This window comes from Myotis brandtii, unplaced genomic scaffold, assembly GCF_000412655.1.
Source record: "Myotis brandtii unplaced genomic scaffold, ASM41265v1 scaffold1337, whole genome shotgun sequence".
Taxonomy (NCBI): domain Eukaryota; kingdom Metazoa; phylum Chordata; class Mammalia; order Chiroptera; family Vespertilionidae; genus Myotis; species Myotis brandtii.
This window is the reverse complement of record NW_005354744.1, coordinates 158,472-172,128: the sequence shown is the minus strand read 5'-3', so window position 1 is coordinate 172,128 and position 13,657 is coordinate 158,472. Positions and strand designations below refer to the sequence as shown.

Genomic DNA, 13,657 nt, shown 5'->3' with positions numbered 1-13,657 from the left:
ATATATAATTTGCATATTGATTACATGTTATAATGAAATGTTTAATGTATTTAATTCAATAAAATACATTATCAAAATTATTTTACCTGCTCCTTTTTGCTTTTTTAATCTGGCTATTAAAAATATTAAATTTACAGCCCTGGCCTGTGTGACTCAGTGGTTAGAGCATTGGCCCAAGTACAGAAGTCAAAACTTCGATTCCCTGCTAAGGGCACATACCTGAACTGCAGATTCGATCCCCGTCCCCTGTGGGAGGCAACCACTTGATGTGTCTCTCTCACATCAATGTTTCTCTCTCTCTCTCCCCTCCCTTCACTCTCTCTAAAAATCAATGGAAAACATATCCTCTGGTAAGGATTAACAACAACAACACAAAAGATTTAAAATACATACATGGTTTGCATTGTATTTCTGTTAGTGCTTCCCTGAAGAACTATGCAATAATGAACATGTTACTTCACATAAAAAGTTCCATTGTCATTTTATATACAATCCCATCTTAATATATTACTCTAATCCTCAACTGTCCTGACCTTCTCCCATGCCTTTTAAAATTCATATATATGATTTAAATATATTTTAAATTAATTATTACCGTTTCTGTTACTATCCATTGGTCACATAGGCACAATATAAACACAGAGGCATAATTCCATGGTTAAACTTGCAGATTCGCATGCCAAACTGGCCAAATTCAAATCTCAGGCCTGCCCTTTACTAGATGTATAACTATGGGCAAGTTAAAATCTTTTTGTGTCTCAGTTTCCTCACATGTAAAATGAGATTAACAATATGATTATTGAGGGGATAAACAAGTTAACATATTAAATAATTCTCAACAATTAGAAAACATTATTATTAATTGTACAGTTGATTTATCCTTTAGGACTGACAGCTTAAAAGAGAACAATGGCCTGGCCGGTGTGGGTCAGTGGTAGAGCATCAACCCATGAAACAAGAGGTCTCGAGTTCAATTCCCAGTTAGGGCACATGCCTGGACTGCAGGCTCCATCCTCAGTGTGGGGCATGCAGGAGGCAGCCAATCAATGATTCTCCCTGATCATTGATGTTTCTATCTCTCTCTCCCTCTCCCTTCCTCTCTGAAATAAATAAAATACATATTTTTAAAAAGAATAAAATGCCTAGGAATAAATTTAACGAAGGAGGTGAAAGACCTGTACACTGAAAACTGTATGAGATTGATGAAAGAGATTGAAGACACAAATAAATGGATAATCGTGGCTGAGGAGGGACCATGGGAAGGCTCCAGGACATGTCTGGCCCATCTTGCCCAGTCCCGCCCTGCCGGCCACCTTCTAATTAATTTCCTTTGAATGTGCATGAATCCATGCACCGGGCCACTAGTATATATATAATATTATTTCATAATGGTACTGGCATAAAAACAAACACATAGATCAATGGGACAGAACAGAGAGCCCAGGAATAAACCTATGCATATACAGTCATTTAATTTATGAAAATGGAGACAAGACTATATATACGACAGGCAAAGCACAGTATTTTCAATGAATGGTGATGGGAAAACTGGACAGCCTTGTGAAAAAGAATAAAACTCAGTCACTATCTTATACCAAACACAAAAATTAATTCAAATGGATTAAATACTTGAATGCAGGACCTGAAACCATGAAATGCATAGAAAAAAAACACAGGCGGTAAACTTCTTTTTTTTTTTTTGACATGGAAAACGCCATTTATTGACCTCTAAATCTAATAGAAAAAAAAAACTCTGCACAAGTGTTTTACAAGGACTTTGACCTTTTCTTGCTGCTGTGCTCACTTATGTCAGCTTGCTTCTGTTTCCTTAGCCTCTGTCTCTGTTTTCTGAGATGCTAAGAGGATTTCACGCACCCGTTTCCATCGAAGCCTCTCAGCATTTGTGATCATCATGGGATGCAGAGGGAAAAAACCAGCAAGGCCCAGAAGCTTTCCCACGGGTTTAGAGAGGCGGGCCCCACAGCTGATCCAATGCCGGATCCGCTCCAGGTTGAGCGCAACAGAGTTTCTCTCCGTGGGTGTTGGGCAGTGGATCACAGGAGCCCAGCTGCTCCACGAAACGGCCATCCCTGGGGAACTTGTTGTGAGCAGCCACGATGCGGTACAAAGGCCAGTTGGTACGGCCACCCAGGGCAAGACGGATGGTTAGGTGGCCTCCATGGTAGGCCTTGTGGAAGAGAGCAGTGAGCTGAACCATGGTGCGGCCCGCACGCTGCGCCCCACCGCCCGCAAGGACCCCTCTACTGCCTCTGGCGGGGCGGAGGACTGACGGGCAGGGCCAAGGCTGCGAAAACCCGGCGGTAAGCTTCTTGACATAGGTCTTAGTAAATGTTCGGATGGATTCAACTTTAATAGCAAGGGAAACAAAAGTAAAAATAAACAAGACTACATCAAATAAAAAAGCTTCTGCACAGCAAATGAAAGAACAAAATAAAAAGACAACCTAATGAATAGGAGAAAATAGTTGCAAATGATCTATCAGATAAGGGTTCATATCCAAAAATCTATGAAGAACTTCTACAACTCAATATCAAAACAAACAATCCAATTAATAGGCAGAGAATCTAAATAGACACTTTTCCAAATAAGACATCCAAATGGCCAATACGTACATGAGAAGATGCTCAACATCCCTAATCATCAGAGAAATGAAAATCAAAACCACAATGATATCATCTCACACTTGTCTGAATGGCTATTATCAAAAAGACAAGACATAACAAGAGGACATAGAAAAAATGAAATCCTTGTACAACACTGGTAGAAATGTAAATTGGTGTAGCCACTATGGAAAACAGTATGGATGTTCCTCAAGAAATTAAAAATAGAATTATCATATGATCTAGCAATTCTATTTCTGGATATTTACCCAAAGAAAACAAAAACACTAATTCCAAAAGATATATTCACCCCTATGTTCATTGCAGCATTATTTACAACTAGAGGCATGAAATCCGTGCAAGAGTAGGCCTTCCAGCCTCGGCTTCATCCAGAAGGTCGTCCGAAAGGTCATCCGGACAATTGTTCCGCTGTTCGGCCATTTGGTCGATTTGCATATTACGCTTTTATTATTATAGATAGCCAAGATAAGGAAACAACCTTAAGTTTCCATCGATGGAAGAATGGATAAAGAAATTGTGGTATATGCAATAAAATATTACTCAGCCATAGAAAGAATAAAATCTTGCAATTTGTGGCAACATGAATGGACCTTGAGGGCATTATGCTAAATGAAATAAGTTAGTGAAAGACAAGTACGGTATGATCTCACTTGTATATGGAATAAAAAATTTTAAAAAAAGAAGAGAAAACTCACATATACATAGAACAGGTTGTGGTAGCCAGAGGGGAGGGGGATTAGGGGATGAGCCAAATGGGTGAAAGGGGTCAAGAGGTACAAACTTCCAGTTATAAAATAATTAAGTCATAGGGATGTAATGTACAGAATAATTATAGTCAATAATATTGTATTGTATATTTGTAATTGTTAATAGAGTAAATCTTAAAAGTTCTCATCACAAGAAAAAAATGTTTAGCTTTATAGAGTGATGGATGGGAACTAGAGCTATTGTGGTGATTATTTTGAAGTGTATACACATCTCAGGTCATTTTGTTGTACACCTAGACATAATATATTATATGCCAATTATACCTCAATAAAAATACCAAACTAATGAGATATAGCACACTTCCTGAAAATTTTTGCTAGTCTTTACGAACTGTGACAAAGCAATACAGTTTACATGACTAGAATACTATATTGTAAAATAAAAATGCTAGTGTGGCTTTTTAAAAACTTGCTTCTCCAATTAAATTACCATGTTCTGTTTATAAATAAATCTCTCTTCTATATTGATACATCAAACCATAGCCTAAAATGATAATGTTAGCAATATTAATGAACATTTTAAAATTTCTTCATGGCATAGTCTTAGACATGTATCTTTTATGTCTGCCAGTTTCTTTCTTTTCTTTAATTCAATAATACCTTAAATTGACCTGCTACAAGAAATAAAACTTAAATAGATTAAAAATAATAACCATGATTGATATATTCAATAAAATAAAGATATGTGTGGAGAATTTCACTAGAGCTAGAATACATGGGTGGGGAAAAGTAGGTTTTACAGTTGTAATACAAATAAATACAATAATTAATAAATGGTAATACAAGAATAAACTGTTTCATGTACTCACAACTGTGACCCTACATTTGTCTACCCACGTATATATGTGAAAATAAATCAAGTATAAATTCTAGCCCTAACTGGTTTGGTTCAGTGGACTGAAAGGTCCCAGGTTCAATTCTGGTCAAGGGCATGTACCTTGGTTTCGGGCACATCCCCAGTGGGGAGTGTGCAGGAGGCAGCTGATCAACGTTTCTCGCTCATTGATGTTTCTAACTCTCTATCCCTCTCCCTCCTCTCTGTATATATATATATATTCTAGAACTAAAATATACCATAACTAAAATTAAGAAGGTAATAGATGGGTTTAACTACAGAATAAATAATCCAGAAAAAAACATAAGTGAACTAGAAGATAAATTATATTTCAGATGGAAGCACAGTGAAAAAATATCATGTAAATATGAAAAAAGAACATGAGGCATAAGGGATAGGATATTTAAAAATCTAATATTCATGGAATTTGAGGTAAAAAAGGAGAGAATGGGGTACAATTATTATAGATAAGATGCTGATTTTTCCTACCCTGTTTCATAAACTAACAAATGAGACTCAAAGGGATTAAGTAATTATTCCAAAGGTGCATAAGATAAGCATCTAAATGGGGAAACAGACATCAAATAAGTCCTCATAAGAGAGATGAGTGTCATGAGATATAAGCCAGGAACTAAGGGACTAATTTAAATCTCCTTCCATCACCATTTATCCCCTTTTACCTGAGTCTACCTCCGCACACCCCCTTTCCCTCTGGCAATCACCATAATGTGGTCTGTGTCTATGAGTTTGTGGGGTTTCTTTGCTTTAATCCCTTCACCTTTTGTACCTAGCCCCTCAACCCCCCTCCCATCTAACAGCTGTCAGTCTGTATCTATGAGTCTGTTTCTATTTTGTTTGTTAGTTTATTTTGTTCATTAGATTCCACATATAAGTGAAGTCATGTGGTACTTGTCTTTCTCTTAGCATAATACTCTCCAAGTCCATCCATGCTGTCACAAAAGGTAAGATTCCATTCTTTTTTATGGCTGAGTAGTATTCCACTGTGTAATTGTATCACAGCTTTTTAACCAGTTAACTACCATACATCCAAAACGGAAACCATCCCCACATGCCAAAATATTTTGAATTAAAAAAAAATCAATTTGTAATGAATATTATAAAAATAAATATATTACTCACAATTTGGGTGTTCTTGAATATTTTCAACTGAAAATCACGAAAAAATCCTCACGGAAAATGATTTTAAATTTGGTCAGGGCTGCTACTTAGAGAAAAGGTTTTTTTTATAGACATGTGTATAGTGTGGGGAAGGTCCACTGCTTGTGTCTACAGATGCTTATGGCATACAATGGGTTAAAAAACCTACACATGGTTAATAAATTATTCCCTTAGTTGTTTGTATGTATTGCTTTGCTAAAATTGTTATAGTAAATCATTTGAATAGGTCTAAACTTCTCAGAACATCATTACAAAAGTGTTGCTAAAGCAATATAACCCATCTTCTCTACATAATACAATGGAAACATCATCTACAAGAGGCCCAGCGCATGAAATTTATGCACGGGTACGGTCCCTAGGCCTGGCCTGCAATCAGAGCCATCTTCCTCAGCTGCCCACAGCTGGCCCCGCCCCCCGCCGCCATCCATCCCTGGTTCCCTGTTCACCATCGGGTGATCGGTGCCTACCTTGGCCAGCCTGGCACCGCCTGTTCGCCAGCCCCGCCCCCGCCGTGGGTGGCCATCAGGTGATCAGAGCCTGCCGGCCAGGGAAAGGTACCAAGAGGTGGTCAGTGCACCTCAGACTGACTGGTCCAGCAGTCGTTCTAGTCATTCTGCCATTAGGGTCAATTTGCATATTACCCTATTATTATATAGGATACACAATGAGTTTGAAAACTAAAAAGCCCATGTATTTGAACTATTTATCAAGGCCCTGCCAGGAACAGATACAGCTCTCCTGTCACTTAAAAGACTGAACATTTCATAATGTGATGCCTTATGAATTTGAAATAGATTAACAAAACATTTTTTCTTCTTCTTCCAAGACTAAAATTTGCTGTTCAAACCCATGCTAAAGTATCATGAGAAGCAAAACACATTTTTTTCTTTTCTTTTTTGCTCTACTCAGAAACAGTTCCTTGCAAAGAAAATGTGGAGAACCACAACCCTTAAGTAATCAAGATGAGCTCTTGAAGAGCAAAAAGCTACTAAAGTCTAAAAAGCAGTGGATCCACCACACTGTGAACAACTTCTAAGTGTATTTGAGCAATCTTTTGAAAAAGTACCTTTTCCTGTACAGCTGATGATGATCACTCTCTGAAAAAAATGAAACCCCTACTAAAGAGATACAATTTGAAAAAGTATAAAAAGCCAGAATAAAAATTATCATCATATTGTTTCAAAAAGTGAGGTTACTATTTCCTTTTCCTAAAAGATAAAGTTTTCCCATGATGGCCTTGGAGACCCGTAAGTAATAATGCCAAGTGGTTGAGAAGTTCAATCCCAGGGCAGGTCTAACTGCTAAGACTTCAACTTGTTGGATTATTTCAGTGAGAAATATAATCACTAAGACTTAAATATTCTGTAGTAGTAATGTATCAGTTAGCCACTGCCACAATAATGTTTCTATCTACACAAATCTCAATGGCATTCAACAATAAGCATTTATTTCTTGCTCAAGCATCTAAGGGGCAGTTGGGTTTTACTGACATTGGCTGGGTTCAGCTGTGATTTGAGGCTATGAGTTAGGTCCAGGTCTACTCCAAGCAAGAGTCTAATAATTAAAACTCCTCTTAATCATGCTACAGTGATTTTTTTGTCATGTCTTCACTTCTTCCTCTGGACAACCAATTGTATACACAGGCTTGATTTTTTTTTTGTCCTTCTCAGAGGAAATGGAGAAAATTATAGCAACAATACATGATCATTTGCCAATTCCTCAATCGTAAACTGCAGAAGTCAGTCCGCCATAAGGAAATCCCCAAGAGAGTTAATTATTTCAATACTGTTCTCAGCCTGCAGTATTCCTGGGAGATAAATTCTTTCAGATGGACAGCAAGAACTGCAAGGTGGAGTTGGAAATGCATAGGCCTTGAAGTCATGCTGAACTTGGTTAGAAACTCACTGCTACCATTTAAAAATCTTTCTGCTTCCAAGTTCTTCCCATGAAATGGAAAGAATAATGCTTCCTTCATAGGGTAGTGTACTGTTAAATGGATATATCGAAAGAATCTAGCATTATGTTTGGTGAGGTGAAAGATTCAGGCACAAATCTAAGGAGTGGTGGCATTACAGCCAGTTGCAGGGAGGCCAGTTCTATGAGACAAAAATATATGCTATCAGTGAGTTCCTGAAAGTTTACCATATGATTTCTGGCTTTACCTAAAACTGTTGTAAGCAAAATCATTGTAGTCTTCACAGTAAGAGCTATTTTCCTCAAAGGTCAAAGGAGAGTTGTGGGTTTTTACCTCCAGTTTCTAGACTCTGCATAGAGATTGCTATATTTTGAATGGTAGCATTAGCTGAAGCAGCATTTAGCAGTTCAACACATGGTTAAGTAAAGCCTGGGGGAGAATTAGATGATAGCATTTCAAGGGGAAATTGCCAATGGACAAAAATAGCAAGGAGGCAAGGCGGCCCAGGGTTTAGCAGTAGAATTTTTAAAGAGGCAAAGCTACATAGTCCGGTTCTTTTCAGCAAGTATTCTCCTGAGAGCCAGCTCTTTACCTCCAATCAGTGCTGTAACCGCTGAAGGCTTTAGCCTGTGAAAGCTAAAGCAATTGCTCAGACACAAGCTGAACTGACTAACATTTAATTCTGCATTTGCCATTTCTTTCATGCAGAATTTATGGTGCAAACCCTGTCTGATGTCAGCACCAAAGATTACACAAAGCTACTTTCGCAGAGGCGGTGGTTACCACCATAAGAGGTTCCAGGAAGGAAAAGGGCTGAAGTTACAGCTCCCACTTTTGTCACCATGAAAATGAATCCTATAAACTGACGATAATTTGGAGGCTGATTATCCAATCTGAGGATGATCCAATCCTTCCTACTGCTCACTTTTGTCAATTTAGTAATTTTACAAGTCTTCACAGAGGTTATGCATTGGCCTAAAAAAATGAAATTCAAATAAATACATTCTGCTATTTATTAGCAGCTCCAGAGGGGTCTTTAATAGAGGTCATTCCTTGAGTTCTTCTTGGCTCCATTTATGAATAGAGACATGACTGTTACCATCAAAAGTCAGATGTGACAATTTTACATTTGACTCTCCCTTGACCCTTCGTTGTTGGAAATGGTTTTGGAACCAAACATTAAAGCAGCTAAGATATCACCAACAAGATATAATTATTAAGTAGTTTAAGATTGATGGCTTCAGTGTGCATGTGATTATGTAGAGTGCAGCACCAATTTTGCTAATGTCTCTTCCTCCCTCTGTCTGTAGTCTCTCTGTGTCTCTCATTCTCTCTCTGTCTTCTGAAAGCTTCCAAGAATCTTACAGAAGAAAAGCAATAAATTCTGCCAAAACCCAGAGTGAGTTTAGAAGTGGGTTCTTCCATGGTTGAGTCTCCAGGTAAGAATACAGCCCAGCTGATACACTGATTCCAGCTGTGTGAGACCCTGAGCAGAAGACTCCCTCCCCATTAGGTAGGGCCCAGTCTCTTGACCTACAGTAACTGTGAGATAATAAAGGTATGTTGTTTAAAGCTGCTAATAGAAATAGGTCAGTGGCTTCAGTAGCCTTGCCCTCTAACACCTCATTGGAAGAAATAACCTATGTAAAGTCTCTAGCACTGGCGTGGCACCTAGCAAGTACTAAATGAATATTAGTTCACATTCACAAGTATACTTGTATCCCTCCCTTTAAACCTACTATCTAATCTATTCTCCACATCTACCTCTTCCAATAAATGTCCTTATTGCTAGAACAGCTAGAAGGGCCTACCACCAGGGCCACTATTTGCTCATCTCCAATCTTTCAGAAACTCACTTGGCTTATATACCATCTCTTGAGGATGGATTCTTTGCTTTTTGAAGTACCACCAAATAATATAATAAATTGTCATTAACATGAAAACAGTAAAATTCCTAAGTATTAGCAGCTCCAAACAACATACCTTTATTATCTCACAGTTACCACAGGTCAAGGCAGAAAGGGCATTAGTACCTCTCAATGGCAGTTGACATGCCTAATGGGCAAGAGTTTCTTTGAATATGGGGAAAAGGGTAGTGAGAAGAACTTGCATTAATTAAAACCACCAAGGTTTAAATAATTATGTAAAAGTAATGTCTTAGAAATTAAGTATGCATTTTCTTATAAATCCACCAATACCCTACACTCAAAGACAATATAAATATCAAATTAGGACTTCCTGTTCCCAGTAATGGTTTACAGAGATATTCAGATAAAATCATCTTTTGAAAACAGAAAAAAGAAAGGATAGACTTGTTTTAACCACTTTAAAAGCATCAACTTACTTGAAGACTCAATTTTGGATGAAAGACTATCCAGAGATATAAGGGTACTACTGGAGCACCAACGCCACTTTTGCCCAGAGGGCATTTGCCTATACCACATCTGGTTCAGGGGAGACAGAAATCAAGGCCCAGGGTCAGTCAAGCATGGGAAGTCTTTAGGATCACATATTAAGTTGTGAGCACAAAGGTTTACACACTCAGATCCAAAATCAACTCCTGGTCTCCAAGATCAGGAGAAGTCTGCCTTAGCAGAGGAAAAAATGAATAGTAAACAGCCCACAAAAAATTTTACCACAGACAAGCCCTCAAATGGATTTGCAGCTGAATTAGCCAAGAAACCTGGTTTGAGATCATCTCTGATCCTTAAGGTGTCTGAGTACCTGGTAGAATCAAGCCCAAGTCATCCCTGGAGGAGGGCACATCCATCCTAGGCTTCAAAGAACCACACAAATAATTTTTTGAGGTTGGGGAACCATAATCAGTCAAAGATGACAAGGGACACAGGAAAAAAAACAACATAACTTTTAAAAAGCATAAAAATAGACAGCAGAAACAAATGTACACAGCTTCAAATACTGTAATTGTCAGAAATAGATATTAAAATAGCAATGTTTAAAGAAATAAATAACATACTTGAAAATACTGCAAGGAATATGCTATTAAAAAGTGATAGAGTAGCCCTAGCCAGTTTGGCTCAGTGGATCGAGCATTGGCCTGCGGACCAAAGGGTCCTTGGTTTGATTCTGGCCAAGAGCCCATCAATTGCAGTCTCTTCCCCGGCCAGGGCTCTGGTCAGGGCATGCAGGAGGCAACCAATCGATGTGTTTCTCTCACATCAATATTTCTCTCAGTCTTTCTCTCTCTCTTCCACTATCTCTAAAACTCAATAAAATATCCTCCTCAGATGAGGATTAAGAAAGGAAGGAAGGAAGGAAGGAAGGAAGGAAGGAAGGAAGGAAGGAAGGGAGGGAGGGAGGAAAAAAAAGAAATACAATGTTGAGTAGTAAAAAACAAGACATAGAAAAATGTTTACAGAATCTTTCACTAAAATAAAGTTCAAAAATAGGCAAAACTGTATTGTTTAGGAATAGCATACACAGATGATAGAACTATAAAGAAAATCATAAAAAGCAGTATGATGGTTACTTCTGATGGTGGTAGGAAGGGGATTATTGATGGGAAGGGACATCTGGAGGGGGCTTCTGAGTTGCTGATATTGTTTTATCTATTTGTGAGGATAATGATTAACATGGATTTTTACTTTATAAAAAGTATGAATATAAAAATATAGAAAATCTAGTCATAGCCTATTTGGAATGCAGCCCATTGAATCTCCCGATATCTTTGGGTCAAATTGTCTTTGCTTCTTGGTATTATCCAGTAGCTCAAAGGAACCCATCCAATAGACTAGCTGGGTTTCATTTAGTTTAGCCTTGGTTTTGTTGTTGTTGTTTTTGTTTTAAATATATTTTTATTGGTTTCAAAGAGGAAGGGAGAGGGAGAAAGAGATAGAGACATCAATGATCAGAGAGATTCATTGATTGGCTGCCTCCTACACACCCCCCACTGGGGATTGAGCCTGCAACCTGGGCATGTTGCCCTAACCAGAAATTGAACCATGACCTCCTGGTTCATAGGTTGACACCCAACCACTGAGCCATGCCGGTTGAGCCCAATGAGCAGTTGCCAAATAGTCTCAATAGTGTCTTTTTAATGGAAAATAAATTGAGCAAGCTCCTCTAAAATATGATGTTTACTTATAAATTATAGGTGCCAATGTATCAGTGTATTAGTATATTATCATACATATAAAACCAGAATTTTTTAAATGAGGGAAAATAAATATGAATAGAATTATTAACATTTTCTTCCAACATCCAAATGAGTCATCTGTCAACTCTCTGGGATACATATATCCCACCACTAAAAACATTCTTGTTCCCCAAAACCCCAAGGAGGAACTTTAAGGACTGTTACTTAAGATGAGAAAGCTGAATGAGTCCTGGGCTTCCCATTCTAACTTCATCCACAGCAAGCCAGTTTGGATTGCTGTGAAACATTTTCGGGTTTGGCAAATGATTTATTTCTTTCTTTCTCTTTCTCTTTCTTTCTTTCTTTCTTTCTTTGCAAATGAATTCAATGGTAAAAATTACCCTCTGCAAAAAAAAAATACAAAAATAAAATAAAAGGTCTGAAACCCACTTTTCTGGAACACTCTCTTTTGGTGGGAGCCTCTGAGCAGCCTTTCATGCAGGTGGCACATGACGTCACTGGGCCCCAGCTGTTCCTTATTAATTCAGCCTCTCAGTGAAAGATACAGCCTTTTACAACTCGACTTTTTTAAGGAGAGAGCCTATTTTGCAAATCAACCAAACACATTAAACACAGACTGCCACATTTCACAAATATGAGTTTAACAAAGAAATCCCATGTCTTCACAGCTTCCACTAAAGACATGGATTGATTTGAAGTTCTGAAGGACACCAGGCTTGGTAGAAAAGCCTCCCTGTTCTGTCACCCTAGGAAATGCCTGCCGAACCCACTGCACCTCCAGTGGGTCAAAGCTCGAGAACCACCCAGAAGCCTATAACCCTCACCTAGGCCTCAAAACCATCTCCAACATGAGCAGACTTTGTAAATGTGTTCTTGGTCTGCTCATAATGCCTAATTAGACCCTGACCATGAGGCTAAGAGGTGGAGAAGAAAAGCCAGGACGCCTGCAGGCTGCCACTTGAGTTCACAGCAAAATGACAGGCAGCATGCATGATCCTAGGGAAAGAGTCTGACAGTCACACTTCAGTCTTTCAGCCACATTTTTTTTTCACATGGGGAGATTGTAGCATCAATAGTGTCATCTTCTAATAGAAAGGACAACTACATATAATGCATAATTGCCCGTCTAAATGACTTGTTATTTTGACTGCCTGTTTTAAAATGTCTGTAATTGCTTCCAATGAGACTTGGAATAAATGATAACTCAGCACAGACAATCACTGATGGAGACATAGCATGGCTTTGCAAAACTTAGCAGATTATTTTGTCATGTGTCAATTTCCACCAATTTCTGATTATGAGCACAAGGCATCTGCACTGCTTTATTGGGTATTTCTTCCCACTTGTCCCACTTAAGCAACAGAAGGTGTTTCACATGTAGGTGTATAAAAGACAAGGCAGTCTATTTTCAAGGGCAATGAGCAGAAGCTGGCTAAGCCTGATAAATTAGCTTTAAAGAATTTTAACTCGTGCCAAATCCTGGCTCTTTCTATAAAACAAAACCAAGTAAGGTAGAAGCACACCTCACCGAGAGTTATTGCTATCTCTCCAAATGAACTTTTTTCCTCCCTCATATGCTTGTTTGCCAAGTCTTAAAATAACAAATGACTTCTTTATAACAAAATTGTCTCCCTGGAATAATAGGCTTTGGTGTGAGTTCTGATAGAGCAATAGCTCCTCTAAATGACAGCAAAGGCTTGCAGCAGGGATATGAGGCACATCTATTTCAGGGCTTCCCATTAGAGAGAAAAGCAGTTTGGTAAGAAATGAAGTAATTTCCTGACTCATTGGGATGCCATGTTTAAACCACAGCTTTCTGCCTAAGGACACAGAGGTTGGAAAAAATGTGGCTGAGCCTAAAAGACATGAATCATCCCTTACAGAAGCAGGAAACCAACTTTTTAAGGTCCTCCACATGCTACTAGAACACAGTAGATAGAGAAAGAGGCTAAGGAGATCCTTCACCCATTCCTTCCATAGTAAAGAGAGTATGGAGGGTCCTCAAAAAAATTAAAAAATGGGAGAAACCAAGATGGCGGCATAGGTAAACACCGGAGATTGCTGCCTCGCACAACCACTTCAAAAATACAACTAAAAGACATAACGGACATCATCCAAAACCACAGGAAGGCTGGCTGAGTGGAATTTCTACAACTAGAAGGAAAGAGAAAAGCATACCGAGACTCAGAGGAGGTGCGGTGC

The 13,657-nt window shown here is 38.5% G+C and overlaps 1 pseudogene; it reads right to left on the bottom strand.

Moving 5' to 3' along the window:
* Positions 1-1,809: 1,809 nt before the first annotated feature.
* LOC102239047 lies at positions 1,810-2,316 on the bottom strand (annotated as a pseudogene).
* Between the last annotated feature and the right edge of the window lie 11,341 nt (positions 2,317-13,657).